Source organism: Thermobia domestica, chromosome 9 (assembly GCF_964235325.1).
Source record: "Thermobia domestica chromosome 9, izTheDome1.hap1.1, whole genome shotgun sequence".
NCBI classification, from domain to species: domain Eukaryota; kingdom Metazoa; phylum Arthropoda; class Insecta; order Zygentoma; family Lepismatidae; genus Thermobia; species Thermobia domestica.
Genome location: NC_137462.1, coordinates 216474230 through 216496336, shown reverse-complemented (window position 1 = coordinate 216496336; position 22107 = coordinate 216474230). Strand labels below are relative to the sequence as shown.

General features: G+C 36.5%; 1 protein-coding gene across 2 annotated transcripts in view; it reads right to left on the bottom strand.

The window, feature by feature from the left end:
- The window catches only part of LOC145660595 (uncharacterized), a 35605-nt gene extending 22548 nt beyond the window's left edge, over positions 1–13057 (bottom strand). The window contains exons 1-2 of one of the 2 annotated variants that reach the window (XM_081725851.1): positions 12794–13057; positions 3436–3611 (exon numbers count right to left, since the gene is read on the bottom strand). The gene's annotated coding sequence lies outside the window, so the exon portion shown is untranslated. Of the gene's footprint in view, positions 1–3435; positions 3612–12579; positions 12706–12793 lie in introns of those variants that run through there. The other variant, XM_081725852.1, reaches the window with a different exon arrangement.
- Positions 13058–22107: the final 9050 nt, after the last annotated feature.

Sequence of the window (22107 nt, the reverse complement as noted above, 5' to 3'; positions counted from 1 at the left end):
TCCAACACCAAAGTTAATGAAGTTTACTTCCAGAAGAACATCATGGCTCCTGTGTATGATATACACACAACCCTCCTCCTCTATACGGTGACGAAATCACAAAGGTATGGATCTACATGGACAAGGCCTCCAGCCATACTGCTCGATCATCCTTGGCAAGAAAGGTAGAAAAGAAGGGAATTCGAGTGATCAAACTTTCGTCCATCCCTGTGAAATTCCCAGACGCCGCACCAATGTACTACTGTGAGTTTGGATTCCTCAAATAGGCATTTGCTTGATACCATCACTGTACCTTGCAGAATCCTCAGAAAGTTGACAAAGCAGTATGATGAAACATTTTTCTTTCCATTCTACGCAGGAATTTGCTACAGTGGAAACTAGGCTGCTGGGTGATTGTTCATGACCGTGGCCGTCACCAGTGCTAGAGAAACGGGATTTACTAGCCAAGTAAATGGTTCAATATTGACTATTTTTTATCGTGAGCAACCTTCTGTATTTACAGTAATATTAGGAGAATGAAATAGCTTTTTTCTCTTTTACCACCTTCATAAGATTACGATACAACCACATGCAAATAAGTGGTGAATATTCAAACTTAAATAAAAATTCACTTTTAATTAGAATTATCACTTTAAAAATAATTACTTCTTTTGTGCTCTTAAATCACATTGAAGCACCTGTTAAAATGGGATATACTATTTTAATAAAATTCATAATCAAAATTAATTTTGCAAGTAATATTTTTGTGCTAGATCATATTTCCTGTACTTTTAAGTTAAAACACAATGTGTAGAGACCGGATGTTAGGCAAAATGCCTATTCTTTAATATTAAATATATGATCAAAAATTACGTTTCAAAGTTTATATGGAGGGGAGGGGGGGTTATAGTTTCGATTTAAGACAATTTTATTTTGCCTATTTTGTCTATTTCGTCCCTTACTGCCTAAATAATTGCTTTAGTGCCTAATGTTGCCTATTCCATGCTTTTTTTCAAAGGGAAAATATATATAATAACTGGGTAAGTCGGGAAAAGTAAATTTTACACGAGAGCAGTTTACAGGTAAATTTTACAGCAGTTACCTGGTTATAATTCATCAATTTTATGAATTCGCTTTAGCCGCTTCTACACAATGTAGAACTCACCAAAAGAAGCTTATACCTGTAAAATCTCAATTTTCAACAAAAAATCGACTTAGCCGGTTTTTTCCTGGAACCAGCCATATATTAGGTGTCTAAATAAACACGTGGTACAATATATATCTATATATATAAAAGAGAACGTACAAAATTTTGTCCGCTCATCACGCTAATACGGCTGAACCAATTTCTTTCATTTTTGGGGGGGTTATTAGGATTTGGACCCTAGATGGTTTTTATCATATCACTTTAATTTTTAATTACCAGTGTCTTGAGATAATTGACCATTCAAGTGTCCATAACGTACAAATCCTTTGTTATTAGTTCATCATAGGTAAAAATAAACGTATTTATATGCAACCCGCATGACCGTGTCACTCGGCGGGTTAACATAAATGACAGGCGATATACAGCGGAAAATAGCTTGAATCTTCTGTTTAAAATTTTTTAATTGATTTGCTTATTTTTACAGACACTTTTACAATATGCCAGCACCGGGATGACCGCAGCGAAGCGGGGCGGGTTAACATAAATGACAGGCGATATAATGTGTAGATTTACTGCAATCTTCTATGGTTTTTATCATATCACTTGAAAGCGAAAAAGTAAAAATTATCTAAGTAACAAAGTTTATTGCGTTCCGGGGTGACCGCAGCGAAGCGGGGTGAACGCTGCTAGTATATATATATATATATATATATATATATATTATATGGAATGCATATCAAGCTTCTCTTTCTTATATATAAAAGAAGATATTAAGAAACAGGCATGCATGTTTCTATATTCTTTGAACATTATCTATGACTTGAATCTATTTTTTATAATTGTATTGAATATTCATTATTTCAAGTTACATTGTAGTGCCTATCTCATTGCCTATTTTTTAAATTTTAAGAGCCTATTTTCCAGGTTTTTTAATGCCTAAACATCCAGTTTATAACAATGAGAAAGAAAGTGATGGGGACATTGTGAAGGAAATACTGCGACTGAAGAAACGAAGAATTGCCAAACCACGAACATGTAAACTTTCCTACATTCTTTTCTGTGCGGTGTAATAGAAGGGACAATAATTATTCTCATTGCCAATGATAATTTGTAAATTTCATCTCTTTCTACATGTCGACAAACTTACAAGTTGCTCCTACCTCCAGTCCAAACATGCAACATCGCAATTAACATGTCACGCTTCCTTATTTATCATATTAATCTATTTTCTGCATTTTGTATAGCTTATGTTCATGCTATCACGTAAGTAATATTTTAAATGTTCTTTTACTCTGGTTACAATATTCCCTTTTCAATTGCTTATATTGTTATTGTCCTTTTTACAGGTTTCACCGTATAACACAATTCAGTTAAGTCCTCATTTTAGCAGAAAGAGAATTTTCTTCACGAAGGTATGAACATTTTGAACACAAAGTTGATGAAAAACACTAGGGTAAAAAGTTTCTTTACTGCTTATTAAAGAATTAAAACGCTAAATTGCTACTGATTACTAAAAATAAGTGAAAAACTCAAGATTAACGATCTTCATTTCTTACTGTTTAAAACTTTCCGAAAATTCTTCAATTATAACATATGTCAATCGAAGCAGACTGAGAGACATCAGCCATCTTTTATCATGATCCATCATTTTTACATTAAATTACTATATTACAAAATAATTACTTACAATAGACCTCAGTGATATAAGTGACGGGGATCTAGATCTGCACATGAAGATATAAAATGTCAATTGAGGTTACGAAAGAAATAGAAAGAAAGGTGTCACTATCACCGATTATTCAAATAAAAAAAAAAAAAAAAAAGTTTTAACGCGGTCAATGAATTTAAAACTTACTTTCGAAATTTCATTATTAATAGTACCATTATTAAACGACGCCTATCTATGGTTAATGCTACGACATGCAAGTTATCTTCGTTGGACGTGCTGAATAATACAGATCGATTACAATCAAAACTGGTTACATCTTACTGAAGGGAGAGTAGAAAGCTTCTACCATTTGACTGACGGCTCTTGTACGAATGCGTGTGTGTTCTCTGTTGTGCCTCAATCACGGAAAAAAATAGTGAGCAAAAAGACAGATAAACCAGGTAATAAAAAAAGTCAGTTTGATGCCTATTGATAGGATATTCATGTAAATATCTACATACCTCTAAAAATAATAAGATCTGATATAATGAGAAGTTCTCACATTAAGGGCCATTAAGTTGTTCTCTTGTACTATATTGTATTCATTTTATAGGTGAACGAAACTACCTCCGAAAGTTAAATCTACCAAATTAGAACTTACCTTGTAATAGGTCTCAATATTTTTTTACCAGAACGTTTTTGACACTATTCCCTGTCATTCTCGGTGGCATCATTTAAAACACCAATTGCCAATATTAACTCACACTGCCTGGCACCTTTCTACAGTACCTTCAAAAACATTGCTGGTATAATTCAGATGCAGCAAACGTCTACCTCCTGGTGAAAGATAAAATACAAAATATGCTGAATATCACAAAAAACAAATACTGCACTTGAACATTTAAATCTTCATAGTACAGAAAATAGTTGAACGTAGCTTATGTGCTCAATTAATTCGATGCATGTTCGAAAAAATGCACATCAAATTCGAAAACGACAAAGAATTAAACCTGAACGATCTATCGATTCAAATTTTCACCATAGCCGGGCTCATTTGAAAATTCGTAACATCATCAAAATATTTTGATAAACTCTGTAACGAAAGCGCATCAGATTAGAAAAGAAAAGAAGAAGAAAGAAAAAAAAAAAGTAAATCCAAACTCGTATGGCTATTAACTCCTATTTACTAGACTTATTCGTCATCCAGTAACGGAACTGCAATATTATCAAATCGTACAACTTTTAATCATTTTATGAAAATTTGTACATACAAATGAAATGTGTATCCTGAAACTAGAGATGCAAGGGCTCCGAAAAAACCCGGCCTTTTTGAAGAAAAAAAAACTCGTTTTTTGCTGCTTCGCTTTTTTGCTTGGGAAATTTTGGTCTTTTTTTGTAAATTTTGCTTTAAACTAATAAGGCAGACTTTGTTACGTTTCTCTACAACAAAAAATTCATTTAATTAGTGGTTGATGCAGATAATAATATGAAACCTCCAAAACAAACCATGAAATTCAAAAAGATTTTTTTTTAAATTGTTAAGATATTTACATTATGAATTCCAAAGGATTAACCAATATATGTAATAATATTTTAACCTCTTATATGCAATAAGTACTTTAAAAAAATGATAAACAAATAACTAGCAAAATTGTATGTAGTATATTTACTTCAAAATATCACACACCCTCTTTTTGAAGCAAAATAAAGAAAAACATGAGAGAACTCTGCACATCAAGAGCTTCGTTTCGGGTGGTTCTGTACATTCTTTAAATTTTTCAGTTAAGTTTTAACTTTCATATACATTGTATGAATATTTTGAACAAAATTTTCACTGATTGTTCACATACGTAATAATGTTACCACCTATCAGGTGCTTCGGATCTACAAAATCGGTAAAGCTTTAAATTCTGTAATGCACTGACTGTTCCTTAAGCTTGTTCAGAATCGGGAAAGTATTGAATTTTCTGCTCATGGATCATATACGTAATAGACGGTTCATCTGAGTGTATGGTTTCCTAAGTTGTAGAATATATAACCATCATCACGGTTTACCGAGTCCTGAAGGTTTCTGAATTTTTAACAAGGAAATTCAACGTATCGTTACGAAACTTTTTTTTCTTTTTACAAAAAAAAAAAAAAAAAAAAAAAAAAAAAAAAAAAAAAACTATGGAATACATTTAAAAAGAGTGGAAGAATCAACCACTGTTCCAATTCACAAGAAAGACGACAAAATTGATTGTAATAATTATCGAGGCATTTCTTTGAACATTCTATTAATAAGATTGACCCCATACGCAGATGAAATTGTTGGAGATTATCAGTGTGGATTTAGTCGAAATCGACCAGATATTTACCATTCGACAAATACTCGAAAAGTAATGGGAAAAAAATTACCCAGTACATCAACTGTTTATTGATTTTAGGAAGGCTTACAACTCGGTTAGGAGGGAAACATTGTACAACATTCTTACAGAATTTAGAATACCGAAAAAGCTAGATTTATTAAGTGTTTAAATGAATCCCAGAGTAAAATCTGAGTAGAAAAATGCGAGCTTCCACGTCGAGATTGGCCTGAAACAAGGATATGCGTTATCACCGTTATTATTCAGCTTTGTTCCGGAGTACGCTATAAGAAAAATCAAAGATAGGAACCAGGGCCTAGAGTTGAATGGTATTCACCAGGGTATGGTGTATGCTGATGATGTAAATCTGATAGGAGAATAATCGAAAGAAATGCAGAGACCTTATTAAATGCTTGTAGGGACATGAGTAAATGCAGAGAAATCTAAATACAAGGAAGCTCACAAGGATCGTAATACGGCAAATTATGAATGCGTTAAAATATCAATTAATACTTTCGACACAGTGGATACTTTCAAATATCTTGGATCAGTATTACCAGAACAAAATCATGTCCAAAAAGAAATTAAATGTCGACTAAAATCAGGAAATTCTTGTTATTATTCAGTTTAAAATATTTTGTCGTCGCGAATTCTGTCAAGGAATTTAAAGCTTAAAATATATAAAATGATAATCATGCCTGTTATGCTTTATGGTTATGAAACACGGTCGCTTACGCTGAGGGAAGAACGCAGACTGAAATTATTTGGGGATAAAATTCTGAGACGAATATTTGAACCCAAGAGGAACGGAAATGGCGAATGGAAGAAACTTCATAAGGAGGGACTACATAATTTATACGGTTTACCAAACATTGTTATAGAGTCATCAAGTCTAGGAGGCTCAGGTGGGCAGGTCATGTAGCCAGAATGGAAGAAAGTAGGAATGCTTTCAAAGTTTTAACTGGAAATCCAATCGGGAAGCGTCCATTAGGAAAACCTAGGCCCAGATGGGAGGACAATATTAAGATGGATCTAGCAGAAATAGGAATACAGAATAGAAACTGGATTGAATTGGATAAGGACAGAAGTCAATGGAGAGCTTTTGTGGCCATAGAGAAAGAGAGAGAGAATACACTTAAGTTAAGCACAACTGCACAATAAACATAAGTGAGTGGTCAGCTTTCGCGCTTCTATCGTGAAGTCCGGAATTCAACCCCGCATTCGACCATTTTGACAAAAGTTTTTCTTAATTCCATCCGTGAATGTAAAGATAGTGCGTGTACTGTGAGTCCTGGCCGACTTCCTTTGTAATCGTTTTTAAATCTTTGTTATTACTAATAAGTGATGGATTTGCGAAGAGGGTTAGGGTGGGGATGTCTTTCAGATTGAAGCCTTTACCTCGAAATTACGGAATTTCTAAAAGAAACTAAATATTAGTTTTGTCTTTACTCAAACTTCAAGAAAATTAGGAATTTTTAGAAAAACTAAGCATTAATAAGAAAAGCCCCTCCCAAAATACTTTTCTAAATCCGCCACTGATTATCAGTATAAAATGGTCTTCAAGGTTGTACCTGGAAGATTATAGGTGAATATACAAACGAAACGAAATATTTGTTATGCCGTACTCATAAACTTAAGCTCCTCTTAAATAACAGTTAGGAATTTTTAGAAAAAACAAACATTATTCAGAAAAACCCTTTTCAAATATTTTTTTCTAAATCCGATCCTGATTACACTGTGTACCAAATTTAAACTCTTTTTCTATCCTTCAAATGAAATTATGTGTTTTTAACTAAATGACAGATGCTGAATTCATTGGTGGAAACCCAAATGTTCCATCACGTCACATTTCTGTTGGGCAGACCACAACACATTATACGAAATGTACATATTTACGTATATTTACTATCTAACATAGTCTGGGAAGGCGTATTATAATAACATTAAATTTTGTTGACTTACGCTTTAAAATACTTTCTTTAGTCACTTACGCTTGTAGACATCTTCTGGAATCTCTCTGACGATAGACCAGCAATATTCAGCAAGATATTTTCAGTCCATTTTCCACTGTAACGCTTTTCAAATGTGACAATGTCCTGATGAAACCGCTCTCCGTGTTCATCACTTACTACGCCGAAGTTTTGAGGGAAAAAGTCACGATGTGAGTGCAAAAAGTGTAATTTTAATGATATGTTGCATCCCATGAATTGAAAACTCCGCATCATGTCACTAATAATAGCTTAATAATTTTCAGCTTTTACATTTCCAAGAAATCCTTAATATACCGGTTTAAATAACAGCCGAGCTAATTTCTCAATTTCAGAGAGTTTAGTTTCAAAGTCTTCATCCTGCATGACTGTTTTAGCCTGTGGACCAACAAATACTCATCCTTAAGCTCATCCTTATTACAATTAGTATAATTAACTTGGTAAACAGCAGATAATGTTAAATGGACTACGAAATAATTTTTATAACTTAATAAAAAATTTTGTTTCCTTGTGATTTACTGTAACTTTGAAGATTGAATTTTTGGGTATTTCCCTTAGTCTATGTATAAGACCTACCCAAATATGGCAAAGAAATCTATTTGTTCTGAGTTACATTAGCTCTACCATTCAGGTAACGTTAATTTTCTGATACTGAACATTTTGTTTTGTGGTATTAATACAGTTTGATCTTTCCACGTCCTTAAGATATTTAAATTTAATCCCAAATTATTAAGAGTCTCAATGGATTTCTTTATCACTTTGCTCAGAGAATATACCCAGAAAATTAGGTTTCCAAGTTACAGTAAAATCACTAGGGAAAAAATAAAATATTAAAAAAACATCAGGTTATAAGAATTATTTTACAGACCATTTAACATTACCTGGAGTTAAAATCACAATAAAAATGAATGAAGTAAACGTACACTGCGTGCGTTTTTTTCCCTTTATATTATTTTTCTATTTTTCTTGAAAGATGATTTCGATACCTATCCCATACACTGGTACCTTCGTCTTGGCCTCGTAACTTTTAGAGTGAATCACGTTGATGGATTACATTTTAGTTTATAAGACATGTTCATTCAAATGTTAAAATTGAACAATTCCTTGAAAACTGCACAAATAATCGCTGAGCTCTGTCTACTAAGCATACCAAAAATATTCACAGAAATTACCTGCAAAATAAACATCACAAAAGACACGCGGAACTGCCAAACTACACTGAAAATGGAATATAGAGGAAATGGAATATATATGTAACTAATGTAAATACGCATCTAATATAAATAAAATAAAGAGTTTGTTTGTGCTTGTCTGTGTGTGTCCGGCCTGGGGATCAGACGAGTGGACCGATAGTTACCAAATCTTGGTCACGGGCACCTTGGTCCAGGCTCCAGACCAAGACAAAGCGTAAAAAAAGAAAAAAAAAAAATAACCTGAAGGTCTCAGGGGACGCGTTTACTGTGATATGTAAAAGTAGTAGAAAATGACCGACGTAGTAGAAAATGACCGACATTAGTGTCGAATGCGTAGTTTTCGCGGTCCCTGAGACCAATGGTAAAACTTCGATCGCACTAACTTCCAAATTCACACCATTCGGCTGCGGGCCGGGGATCAACGGGGGGTGGAATACCGAAACATGTAACAATAGTCCAAAATGACCGATATTAGTGTCAAATTCATAGTTTTCGCGGTCGCTGAGATCAATGGTGACACTTCCATTAGCGATGACTTTCAAATTCAGCTACCATTGTATGCGGGGGAAGAGTTTATCGCAACATGTAAAAATAATCCAGAATGATCTATATTTTTTTCTTTTGTTGTTCAGTTTGTTTACATACGGTACATATTTTATCTGACTCATGCGAAGAATGGGTATTTCAGCCAGTTATATTATAAATTAGTGTAAACCATACATAGTTAGGCTCTCACTTTTCGCCACAATAAAACCAACCAGATCAAAACATGGTGTTATTTAGGACTTTATTTGGGATCACCGGTCGCGATAGCCTAGCTACACCCCTGGGCATGAGGATAATTTTCTAATGTGGAGATCACAAACCACGAGCTTTAGACGCAAGGGTTGCCAACTCCTTTCACAAGTGCTTCATTATATGATGATTTCTGCTGTAGCGAAAGGTTGTTTTCCAAACACCGTGTAGACAGAATGTAAAAGCAACGAAATAAACGTAACTTCACCAAAAATTTTCAGAACATACAGAAAATTCCCTGAATTTTCCGGAAATTATAAAATTTGCTGACTTTTTCAGACTAGCAGATACCCTGCTTTGGAGCGGGAGCTCATGAAGTTCTGATCCACCATTAAGTTGCACGTTTACGTCTCATATATCCCTGCTGCTGCAAGAGACTATAAACTTCTATCCACCATCACTAATATCCATCGTCCCAGGCATTTCTTTTTTTTTCTTTTTTTTTATGCATGTATCTTGACCATCTCCAATGACCCCCTAGCCAAAAATCAAAAAACAGCTTCGTACTAGATTTTCAATCTACTGCATACTCTCCTTTTTCGATTCCGGATTATACAGTGAAACATCCCTTAACGGACACCTCTACAATACGGACAGATTTTTTTGTCCCGGCAAAAATATATGTTCTCTTACGGAACAAAACCCTCTCTTTTACAGACACTCTTAGAAACGGACGCGGACAGTCCTTTCTTCCCCCAAACATTTCAATAACCTCTTCATAACGGACAGGAATTATTCTCGGTTCTGTGATATATTACAGTAGACAGAAAAGTATTTCCCCCACTAGTACCTGATGAACCATCAAACAGAACAGCTTCAAGCTGAACATAAAATTCTTTTTTTTCTGCCCGCAATAAACTGCTTTCTGGTGGAAATCCTAGAAAATCTTCAATAAGCAATAACACTCATGTAGGGTCAGTCGTATGGTCAAGAATCCTGCGAAAGATCTTCCCTTTCCTAACAATTTTTTTTTTTTCCTTTTTCCTCTGGGCCTTGCATCTTTCCCGACAATTTCATAGATTTTTCCCAAGAAAATCACAGTTGGTGGGTTTGTTGTCCACATTTTCAGTATTTAATAATAATATTGCATGCTCTTATTAAGCTATTTTTACTTTTAGTATAGGTGGTATGTAAATTAATTGATTTTTTTTCAGGGTGATAACATGTACCGTACTTACGAAAATTACCATACACGCTTATCTTTTGCAGTATACGAATATATTAACACATCCCCAGCAATAATATTACTTAACAGAAATAATTTGCTCCTTCATTCCTCTCAGTAATTCAAATATGTACTAAATAGAGTATTTTCATATTGAATTTTACGTATTTACGCTCATACATAATGTATTTACTCTATATTACTGCATACAATTACCGTTGCGAGAAATTTAATTTCTGTAACCTCCCTGTAACGGACACCTCTCAGTAACGGATAAAAATTCATGTCCCACTGGTGTCCGTTATTGAGAGGTTTCACTGTATTAGCAAATTCAAGTCTAATCTACAATTAAGATTTGGGTGCTAATTCGCGGCTGCAGAATGCCGCGACTGCAGAATGCCTCCGCCTAATTCCAAAAAAAATCTTTGTAACACGCTAGTCTTCGTTGCTTGTCGAGCGACCGTAAGAATTTCCGGTACCCAGCGCGCTTTTATATATTTGTTTAAATGCTCATGCAAATAAAAATCCTCCGACCCATTGTTTACTAATCTGCAACTCGTTTGCTATCTGCCGTAATTTTTTTCCTTCGGTCTGCCAGAACTAATTTTTCAACTTTTCAGATTTGGGAAGGGGTCATCTTCACAGCTCTCTCGTCCTTATTGAAGTAACGTACTAGCAATGGTAGTGTCTGGAAACAGTGTAACGAAATGGCAGAACTCAATGCTGTGATGGGGCCGCGGTGGCTCAGTGGTAGAGCGTGGCTCTGGTGCTTGGGATACCGGGTTCAAACCCTGCTCTCGCCAAGTGAACTTTGTAGTGGACAAACACCGTGTGCATGAGTTTTCTCGGGGTTCTCCCGTTTCCTCCCACTTTCTTAATTCCACCATTTCATTCATCTCTCATCATCACCGTCTCCTTTAGCCTAACCGGCATACCGTGGGACGTAAAATTCAAAATTTGTTTCATTTCAATGCTGTGATGTTCAAGAATCAGAGAAAATTGAAGCAAGTTTTAATTATCGGTGTTGGAAAGGATAAAACATTACGATTTGAAGAATTTCTCAAATGTTTAATAAGGTTGAAATACGAAATGAAAAGTATGCTCTTTAACACATAATACTCCATTAGAAATCCACGATGAACAGAAGTACTATGTGAAGGCAGTTTACATAGTGACCATGCGTAACCATGTACAAAATGATCATCGAAGTGTCCCAAAGCAGTGGCACACGCAACTTTTTTTTTTTTTTCATATGAAGTGTTATTTCACTGTCTTCGCTTATGCATATATTCATTATCGCTTACAAGCCCCATCGCTACAGTCGAGCTTACCTGCTACGCTCCTACTCTGACTAGGTTAAATAGCATACTTGCTTTTTAGTTGGCATCTTGCACACGAAGCTTTGCGATTTGTGCACTACAATTTTATACCATACGTGGGGAAGGTTTTAGAACACAGGTCGGCTTGTGTATAGCTTTGTCACCGGATCTGGAAGAGTCACTACTACTGCTGCTGCTACTACTACTACTACTTATATCAGGAACAGAACCCAACCAACCCCTGCGGGGCTTCTAACCCGTTCCTACTACTACTACTACTACTACTACTACTGGTAATACTACTACTACTACCACTACTTATACTACAGCTTCTTTACCACAAGATTTACATCTTAAATCTTTATAACATGCGATTCCGATTCATTATGAACTAATATTAATCGTAAGAATCACTATGATTCGTTAAAAATCACTGGGGGGAAGCGGGCTATACTCAATCCCACAGGTCCGTCAATATAGATTAGTAGCTAGGTTGGTACCTTTCTGTAAAAAAGTTTTAAAATTTAATTCACATAGTATTGCCAAACGAGCGTCAACGAGTGAAGGCGAGTTAGTTCCCCAAGGGGCACGTTGTTTTATGTCTTTATTACAGCTAAAGGGGAAGGGGCCAGAATCTTGTCCCATACATGGGCATGCTATATTTTTACTTAGCCCTCCTGAAGTGAATCTCCACATATTAATGTAACTCCTTCCTTAAGAAACACTAAGACAGTAAGAGTGTGTAAGTTCATATTTCATTCAGGGTTAATTGCGGAGGGCCAATACAAACCATGAAGGTAAATACAGACTCCAGAACCAAGTACCTTGTTTCTGTCAAAATTGTGATAATGGCAGAAGACAAGCCATGTGGGGCTTCTAACCTCCTTCGCTCCCTCAGCAATATTTTGTGACGTACATAATTTTGGCTACCAGTAATTAGAATTTATTCTTTATTTATGTAAGTATGCCCTCATAGAATAAGATGGCACGTTAATTTTACCTGTAAAGTATCTAAATTATGGTGTCTCCGAACTTAACTTGCGCCAATTGTTTATAATTAACAAATAACTTGGAGAGAGAATAATACCCTATACTTAATTAAATATTACTTTTTTTCTATTTCGAATGTTGCAAATGTGCTAATATCTAATGGTTAACATTAACTTATTGGACGCTTCACAGAGTGATGTAACTAATTACGTTAGTTGACGTACCTTAAAAGTTATTTCCTCTATTTTCTGCCAGTTTATCCATTATGAATTCACGCAACATGGCGAACTAGCGTTTAGCAAACAATAGAAGAATGTAAATTTCAAGCGCATCTATGGGACGCAACACAGTGTTAAACTAACAGCCTAGGATTAATTTAACAAATATAATGATAAATCATGTCTCCGTTAGTTTTTGATCTTTAGATAAATTACTTTGAAATATACGGAGATATCTTCAAACTTAATTGCCAATTCCGATATTGCATTGTTAGTGTTACAGTATGAAAAAAATTATCGGAAGTATATATTGCGAGAAAGAAGTGAAAAATTTGCTCGCTCTGCTGTGAATCTCAAGCCATTAGAAATGATGGGAGGGGTTCGACAGTGGCCGTTTGGGCGAGTGCCTCGTAAGGAAGAGAGTTAGGTGGGATCTCCTATACACCTATGCTACACTTACACTTTCTTTTCCATTTATAAGTACATACACCCCTTTTTTCTACTCTTTGTTCTTTCTTCATTTTACACTCCCACTTTCCTCTAACTTTTTGCGCTGTTCAACTTGGCTTTCAGCCAGTAAGTACGCCAGAAATGTTTACTTAGGGGGGATGTTCAAAAAAAGGGGGGTGTGCTCTCAGAATAGTGATATAATTTTTAAACAAACTCACACAAGCGAACAGTATATTTTGTTCCGCAACTATTGCATTATTATTATAATTATTATTATTATTATTATTATTATTATTATTATTATTATTATTATTATTATTATTATTACTAATAATAATAATATCAACTCTTTGCAGTGGTAGGTTCAATAAAGTAAGTTCACACATTTCAGCATTTATTATTATTATTAAACTAAGTAATACAGTGAAACCTCTCAAAACGGACATCGGTGGAACCGATTATTTGTCCGTAAATGAGAGGTGTCCCTAAAAGGAAGGGTTTTTCTCTCATAACACTACATCACACATGTTTATGGCATGGAAAAAATAAGAAAGATTGTCCTCTTACGAAGATGTCCACTATTATGAGTTGTCCGTTAAGAGAGGTTTCATTGTATTAGGAATTAACCTCGACTATTTTACCTAGTGATTACATGTGAATTGATTATATACGAATTAGTGTAGTCTAATTATTTCCCTAAATTCTGCTATTATTTCAATTTATTCACCCCTGCAAGTTTTAGTGGGTGATTTTTACCAAAATGTTAATTGGGAAAAATTTTCTCGTCCCACGCTGAAATCACATTCGTTTAGTAATTAATACTGTACATAGTTCCAATTTCATTTCATTTAATATTCTAACCCTGTTGTTAACGTTAATTGTTGTAATATTATTTGATCTCTTAATCTCCGTTCCTGCCCCTTCCTGGCTACGTTATTGGCTCTGAATATCTTTCATAAGAAAATTATTCATTGATTTAATTGTTTTCCAGAAATCCAGTTTTTCAATTTGCAAATATGTTGTATCTTTCTGTTTTGTCTTCTTTAATATACCCTAATTTTAATAATCCCAGGGCACATATTGGTCTGATCTCTTTTAAATAGTGGAAAAGTGACCAAAAATGACCAAAAGCACACAAAAAAGTGACCAAAATCTCATCATGCCCCTTTTTCCCTTTGTCAATTTCTCCATCACCTCTCTCTTTGTTTGTTCTTTTGTTTCTTCTTTACTTCTTTTTGAGTTCCCTCCTTTCTTAGGTTTTCAAAATATGCTTTGTAGTTACGGTAAGCAGACTTAGCAGATGTAAAAAGCTTCTGAGTAAGTGGAACCAGTTCTGGCCTATTTCCGAATTTCTTTATCCCAGACATTATATAATATTTAACTTCGCATTAAGAATATTCAAATTCATCACCTACTCTTAAGAAGAACATACAAGAAGCATAACACAAGACGAACATGATGAACCACAGAAACACACTCACACAACTTTGAACGGAGCGTTAACTATTACGAGAGAAAACTAAAAGATTATTATGATAGAAGAAAGAATAGACACAGAAGGGTTCTCAACCCCACCTTGAGAGCTTAAGTATCCACCAACCGTCCACTGTGCTTTAGAAAGAATAAAAGCTGAAGTGAGAATAAAGCTGACTGTTTCACATGTGGCAGCAAGTTCTAAAGCTTTCAGAAGAGTAATGAGTAACAAATTTCTGCCTTTTTCCATTTTTTTATATATTTTTTAGAAAACCGCCAATGCAAAACATAAATCACACGAAAAAGTCACTTTACCTCTCAAAAAAGTAACTTTTAGTGACAAATTTGAAAAAAGAAAGTAACTTTTAGTGACCAACTTGAAAAAAAGTAAATTTTAGTTAAAAAAGTGACTCGCTATGAGCCCTGTTCCGCTCAGTGAATTTACGTGAATAAAAATATACTTTACAAAAATTAAGCTAGCGCCAAATGCGTTCCTGCATAACACTAGACTCAGTCTAAAAAATATATAATTCTTACTTCAATCGATCTCTTCATTTCTAAAAACGTCTTGACTACACCCTTGTAACGTCCGTCCGTTGATACACCACTTGCAGAGCAGGCTCGAAACCGGCCACAGAACTGTTAGGAGTAGCCAAGTTTTAAAAAAAATCTCTTATAAATATCTAAATTGTGCATTTTGTATTGAGTTCTGGACTGGCCAGGCCCTTCTTAGCACCCTGATGGTTGCGAGCTTGTTCCAGAGTAGCACTTACCAACTGAATCTGGTGTAGGCCTATTACTATATTGACACATTTTTCCTTATTGAGGAGGAGGTAGGTGAATGACCGCTCAAGACGTTGCCAATTTCAGTCATCCGCATCAGTCCATCAATCTCTTTTCTCGGAAACGACGCGGAGCCCAAGAGGGTAGGTATCAGCGGTCTGTTTTGTCAGTTGTTTCGATCGAAACACCGCTCGAAATAATGAGGTCATTTAGTTCTCGAAGCCGTACATGAGAACGAGGTCGCTTCGTATTTTGAAGTGAAATAAATAAATAAGAATGTTGCCTTCTTTCCTAAACGCTAAACCATTTTTAACTTGATGTAATAAATAACCTTTATGATACTGATTGATACAATTGGATTTGGGGGAGTATTCCTTTTGCATCCAGGTATGTGTAAAGAAATTTGAAGGGGTGTTAGGGGGTGTAGATTACTCCCTCCTTTCAGCCCTCTTTCACTGTCTGCACTTCTTTCCCGATTTTGACCTTTTTCTGACTTTGATCCTTTTCCCGACTGTGTCCTTTCTTCCCAATTGTGTCTTGTATTTTATTCAATTTTGTTCGTGAATCTTAAATCCTCTGCGTGAGGTGCACATTTGACAAATTTGCATTCGTAGCACACGTGAATAGCGAGCTGGTGCACCTACCTATTTGACCAGTAATGGTCTACGACAATCAGTGATGGCAATTGAAGGGAAATTTCCCTTGGCGCAGGGAAATTAAGAATAAATTTTGGAGAAAAGGGAAATTGCTTGTAATCTCTCAATATTGCAGGGAAATTTGAACCTCTCTTCAATCATTTATGGATTGAATATATTTACGTATCTGATTAAACTCATTAAAATTCAGTATAAATTCAACATCCTATTTGTTCTAAACAATCCGTTGCACATATTTCACATAAATTCTCACAAGTTATCGTGCTTTGCATTCTTTAATATTTATCAACATTACACATCGATCAACATAACATATTTTATTTTTTTTTTTAAATCAAAATTAATCTTCCCATTGTTGAATTAAATGCAATGCAATAAGATGAAATATTTCTGAATTAAATTATCATTCCAACTATTATAACGGTTTGGTTTGGATTCGTGTCCGGGACTTTTGCAGTATAGTCCGTAGCTCTGGCTTACGTTTCTTGCAACTGTTAAATCGATCTGAAGTGTTATATCACCAACATATCATAATCTTAGGTGGTAACAAAATGGAAGACGGCAGTCGTTCGCGTGAATCTGCAGGAACTCCAGTGAAAAAACGGGCAGAAAGAAATAAACTCTCCGCGGAGGAGAAAGTTCCTCGTGAGCAGTTTAAAAAATTTAGACCTGAATGGATGCAAGACCCGCGATTTCAAAATTGACTGCAACCAGTGAGGGATTGTGAGTTTACAATTTTCTGGTGACTGTTCGCACAGAATTATAAATTCTTAAGAATTCCGCATCTCTAAACTTTGATTTAGTTTGTATTGTGCTTACGAACATTCCTCGTGTACAGCCAAAGACAGTAGCAGCTAGAGTTTTCTTTGTAACTGTACGTATTCGTTTCAGTAAATATGGAAGTGCTGTTCGTAAGTAAGTACGTACTGTTTACCCGCGGACATTAGGTCTCTCGACACTTCTGCGCATGACAGAAGTAGAACCAGGGTTGCCACACTCGAGATTCGTGATGATGCCAAACACGGGTCTGAATTATGCTAGATTTTTGTAAATTATGCCAGATTTTCAAACTATTTTTCCTAACTAATTTTAAAGACCCACCTCTACTTATCTTCATTATTTTAATGAAGTGTTTTAACTGTATTCATGTACAAAGCTAATATGACGCTGTCGGGAGTAATTATGAAATAAATTGGTAAATGGCACATTATAGGATTTAGATTTCTGGGCTTTCGGCATCTAAGGCCATTTAGCCCTTCACGTTTTGCGGAATGACGTCCGGATAGGAAGGTCGAATTTATATTTTGTGAACGGATAACATTTTAAGAAATATACAAAAAATATGCCGCTTCCGACACAGCCCTCTGACGCTCATATCCCTGCCCTCTCAAGCTGTAAATTGAAAGGGCAGAAACATTTCAAATAACCACACATTTAGGATTTAGTTGAAAGTAATAAAACTATGGGTAAGTAAACATGTTTCGCAGTCACGTTTTGTTGTTTTTGAACATTTCTCTGAATTCAACAATAAATTACAACCGCGGAAATACTGACTGGTTTTATTGCTCCAACCATCGCTTTAACTAAAAAGAATAATTCCCGACGGTCCTTGAACCATCTAAATTTTCGCTCTTATTTTGTTCTCCAGAGGTAAGAGTGAAATTATGCTAGATTCGGCCGAGATGCTAAAGTCAAGATGCTAGATGCTAAATCCATGTGAATTATGCTAGATCTAGCACCAAGATGCTAGATATGGCTTCACTGAGTAGAACAGTCCACTACAAAAAATAGGTATGTGTAGGTACAGGCAACAAGTGTTCGTTTTCTCCTCTGGGAGCGACTCTGGGGGCGAGAGAAAGAAGGCTGGAAGTTTAAACATAGTTGCCAAGCTACATAAATTGGATCCAGATCAGCAGTACATTCTAGTCAGGCGATGATGTCACGCAGTGAATAGAGCGCGCGCATTTTAAATGCAGCCTAGCTTTGTGTTTCTAGGGGTTTCGATATTCGGTTGATTGCGCCAAATACTCGCGCGAGGACATAAGCTATTGTCTTTCTCTACAGTAGACACACGTTTGTGGTTGTGCAGTTTACTGTTTTTTCTAGTTCTTTATCTCACCTGTTTCGTGTTTATGCTTGCGCTTGTGTGTTGTGTGTGTGTGTGTACGTGCGTTCGATCCCAGCTCGCGACGTGTGGACCTTGTGTGAACAAACATCGTGCTCGTGGGTTTTCTCGGGGTTCTCCTGTTTCCTCCCACTTTCTTCATTCCACCATTTCATTCATTTCTCATCATCAGTCTCCTTTAGCCTAGCCGGCATAACCGTGGGACGTAAAATTTAAGATTTCATTTTTTTATTCATAAAATCTTATCAGCTATAGTTTTGGTGCCGGGTTGGTAACACTGTTCAAACAAACCACCCTCGCCAATAACCAATGCCTTCCTTCCTCTTCTTCTTTTACACTTCTCTCCTTTCATTAACATAGACTCTCCTTGGCACTCTGCCAACTGGAGGTCTCTGCCACAGACAAAGGATATACAGACCGCAAACTTCCAATATGTGCAATTGAAACCAGTTTTTATCGTCTGCACAGCGAAAGAGCCAATCAGCGCTCAAGTGGGTGGAACGATGTGTCGTCCCGGGTGAGATGGCGCTGCCATCGGTCTGTGAACGTGACGTCATGGGTTGTCATAGTAACCAGGGGATTGTTTTCGTCTGCTTTGAATCACAAGTGTTAGACGCAGTGCAGAATGATTAGCTAGCTTGTGTTCAGCTTTTCTTGTACTGCCTCTGGATTTGACATTCCTTTCCAGCTTTATATATATATATATATATAAATCAGATTTTTCTTTCCCCCCCCCTTTTTTTTTTTTTTTTTGAGTTCACTGAAAATGTCCAAGTTCTGCAAAATACGTCAACATAAAAAGCTGTTCCCCAAATGCAAGTAAAGGAGCCAAAGAGTAATAGTTTTAAATAAAAATGTAGAAATTTTCCTGTGGCTGCGAGTGTGTGCACAAACAAAGGATATCCTTTGTCTGTGCTCGCAGCCACTCTTCCACCACGTGCTAGTATCCTAACCCGCGCCCAGTGAGACAAAGCCTCGAAGGTGGCGTCAGATCGACTGATTAGTTCCGTCGTCGTTGGTGCAGAGGCGCTACTGTTCCCGAAATTTCCAGTTTGCCGCGGAGTTTGCGGTCTGTATATCCTTTGTCTGTGTCTCTGCCGAATGGGCGAACAGTACCAAATATATACTTAATATTTTCTTTGTACCATCATGATATCTAGGATAAAAATTAAATTTACATAATAATTTGTGGCGGGCCGGCGGTATACGTTTGCGTAGACCGGCACCCACACAAGAGAGTTTTGTAATTTACCAAAATACTTCTAATTAGTCAACCAAAGTTTCTGCAAAACACCAACTATAACTCGAGCGGCAAAGTTATACTGGAAACAGGAACTCAGCTAACAAAACAGCCTGAAGAATCTTAGTATTACACGGTAGCGTTGGCCGTGGCCAAGACTTATCTTCTAATGGAAACAATGGAATCGTTATCCTGATTAAGGTTTGATAACCAACAATCCTTTGGGATATCTCTTGAAACAAAACTCGACAAATATGTTCCTTGCAGTAAGCCTGCAGTTTATTGGCTCTAAGCAAATTACAAGAACCAGAGCCGGGGCGATAGTGTAAGTACTGTGTCTATATATAAAAGAGTTTTAACTTACGTGGCGGCGTTCCAATAGGTAGTTAAAATATAACTCACTAAAAGTCACTGATAAAAAAAACAAACTTGACTGTAGCACTTTTCACAAATAAAACAAAACTGCACTAGACTGGGAGGGCACGAATCAGTCCTAGTGGGTAGGTAGGTAAGAGGTATACTATTTGATCTACCGGTCTGCGAACAGACATCAAATAGGGTAGGCTACCAGAGGTTAGGAACAGGTTACCGTTTGATCTACCGGTCTGCGAACAGACATCAAACAGGGTAGGTGTAAAGGTTACCGTTTGATCTACCGGTCTGCTAGGCAGACATCAAACAAAGTTGGTTACCAGAAGGAATTAAGGTTACCGTTTGATCTACCGGTCTGCGAACAGACATCAAACAAGGAAGGTGTAAGGGTTTACCGTTTGATCTACCGGTCTGCGAACAGACATCAAACAGGGAGTAACTATTTGATTACCCGTGCGTTTTAGGCCAGCTAAGCAATGAACTTAGAGTCTGTCAAAACACACATCAAATAGGGGTGCGACAGAACTTTAGCCGTCAACTTCCTAAGCTTGCCAGCAGTTTCTGGAGCGAGTCCGGGCTGAAGCGAAACTTGCGGAAGTAGATTGCCAAGTTCGGAAGGAAGTAACTTTAGCCGTCAGTTTCCTAAGCAGACCAGCAATTATGGGAGAACCCTGGCTGAGCCATCTTGCTTTCAGAAACAGATTGCCAAGTTACTGTGAGGATTAGGTAGGGTAGTACTTTGACCGTCAGTTTCCTAAGCCGACCAGCAATTATGGGAGAACCCTGGCTGAGCCATCGAGCTTTCGGAAACAGATTGCCAAGTACTGGGTAAACCAAGGTAGTGAGGTAGGTAACCAAGAGATTGAGTAGGCAGGCCTCCGTAGAGGCAGAGAGGTCGAAGGCAGAAGGATGGACAACTAGAGACTTCTTCGTGATAAGTTCCTGAACTGAGACGTACCTAACGAATTGCGTACTCCTCGTAGTCTGCACGTCTCTGAGGGGTTCAGGAGAGGGACGTTGTCCGACGAGAGAGCCCAAAACATGCGTTTTTAAGGGCCTCGGTCGGGGGTGCAACCGGCACCAATTTACGGTCTGTGTGCAAAATAGTGACGTGTGTAAACGTTGCACTAGGACCGTAAGGTCAGAGGTTGAGCATGCGTGGAGATCTAAAAAGTATCTAGGGCGGAGCCCGAGGGGGACCAGTATCCTGAAAAGAAAGATTATTGGCTTTGCACACGGTTTCGGGTGCAGATGACCTCGGAAGAGTTCCACTCTGAGGGGTGGAGCGACTAACTATTGGAACGAGCCATGCCATTAACATCTAGATTGGCTAGAACAAGGTGCCTTGGGCGGAGCCAGGCAAAAGATAAGATTTTGTGTGTGCGCATGCGTGTGCGTGTGATGTGTAGTCCTTGAGTTTAGGTGTGTGAGCCCCTTTCTCTGGAAGAATGATATTACATCGAGATATTACAGAGAATGGTACAAATAGTATCTTAAACTATAAACATATACTAAACATAAAAGATTTCAAGTAATAAACTTGAAAGGTTTTATACATAATGAACTCAAGACCCTTCAACAGTTTATCTTACTTGTTTTCGACCAAAGACACACATATATATTTAATGTTCTGAAGAACGAAAAAGAATCTTCTTTCAGAAGCAAAAATGACATTTTAAAGATACACAAACTATATGGGTTTTCTTAACAGTATTCTACCACTAATAATAATAATCTAACTTGTTAAAAGACTACATCAATATAGAAAAAAACTAAGCTTCTGTATCGAACCAGAAGGGGAGAATGTTTATCTTAACTGCTGTTGACCTACAGGTCAGAAAGGGGGAACTCGGTGAAGGCAGACAGGATGTCTGGTTTCCAGCTAGGAAAAAAAAGAACACTCAACACGAATTTGTATTTTAAAAGAAGTAAATGAAATACGAATTCTGTCGCAGTTTAAAAAAAATAAAAAAAAAGAAATAATTATTCGCAAAAATAGTTTGCGAATTTGCGGCCCCACTACAGTCCTTCCTCCTAGGGAAAGAAAAATTTTAACTGTAAGGCAAAAATTTAGATTTTAACTGTAAGGCAAAAATTTTTCGTACTAACTACAATCAAAGTAAAAAAAAAATTCCAAAATTAAATTTTAACGATAGTTCCTAGACCTAGTAACTCTCTGATTGAGATGAGGTGAATCATCCTCTTGTGATTCCTCGTTAAA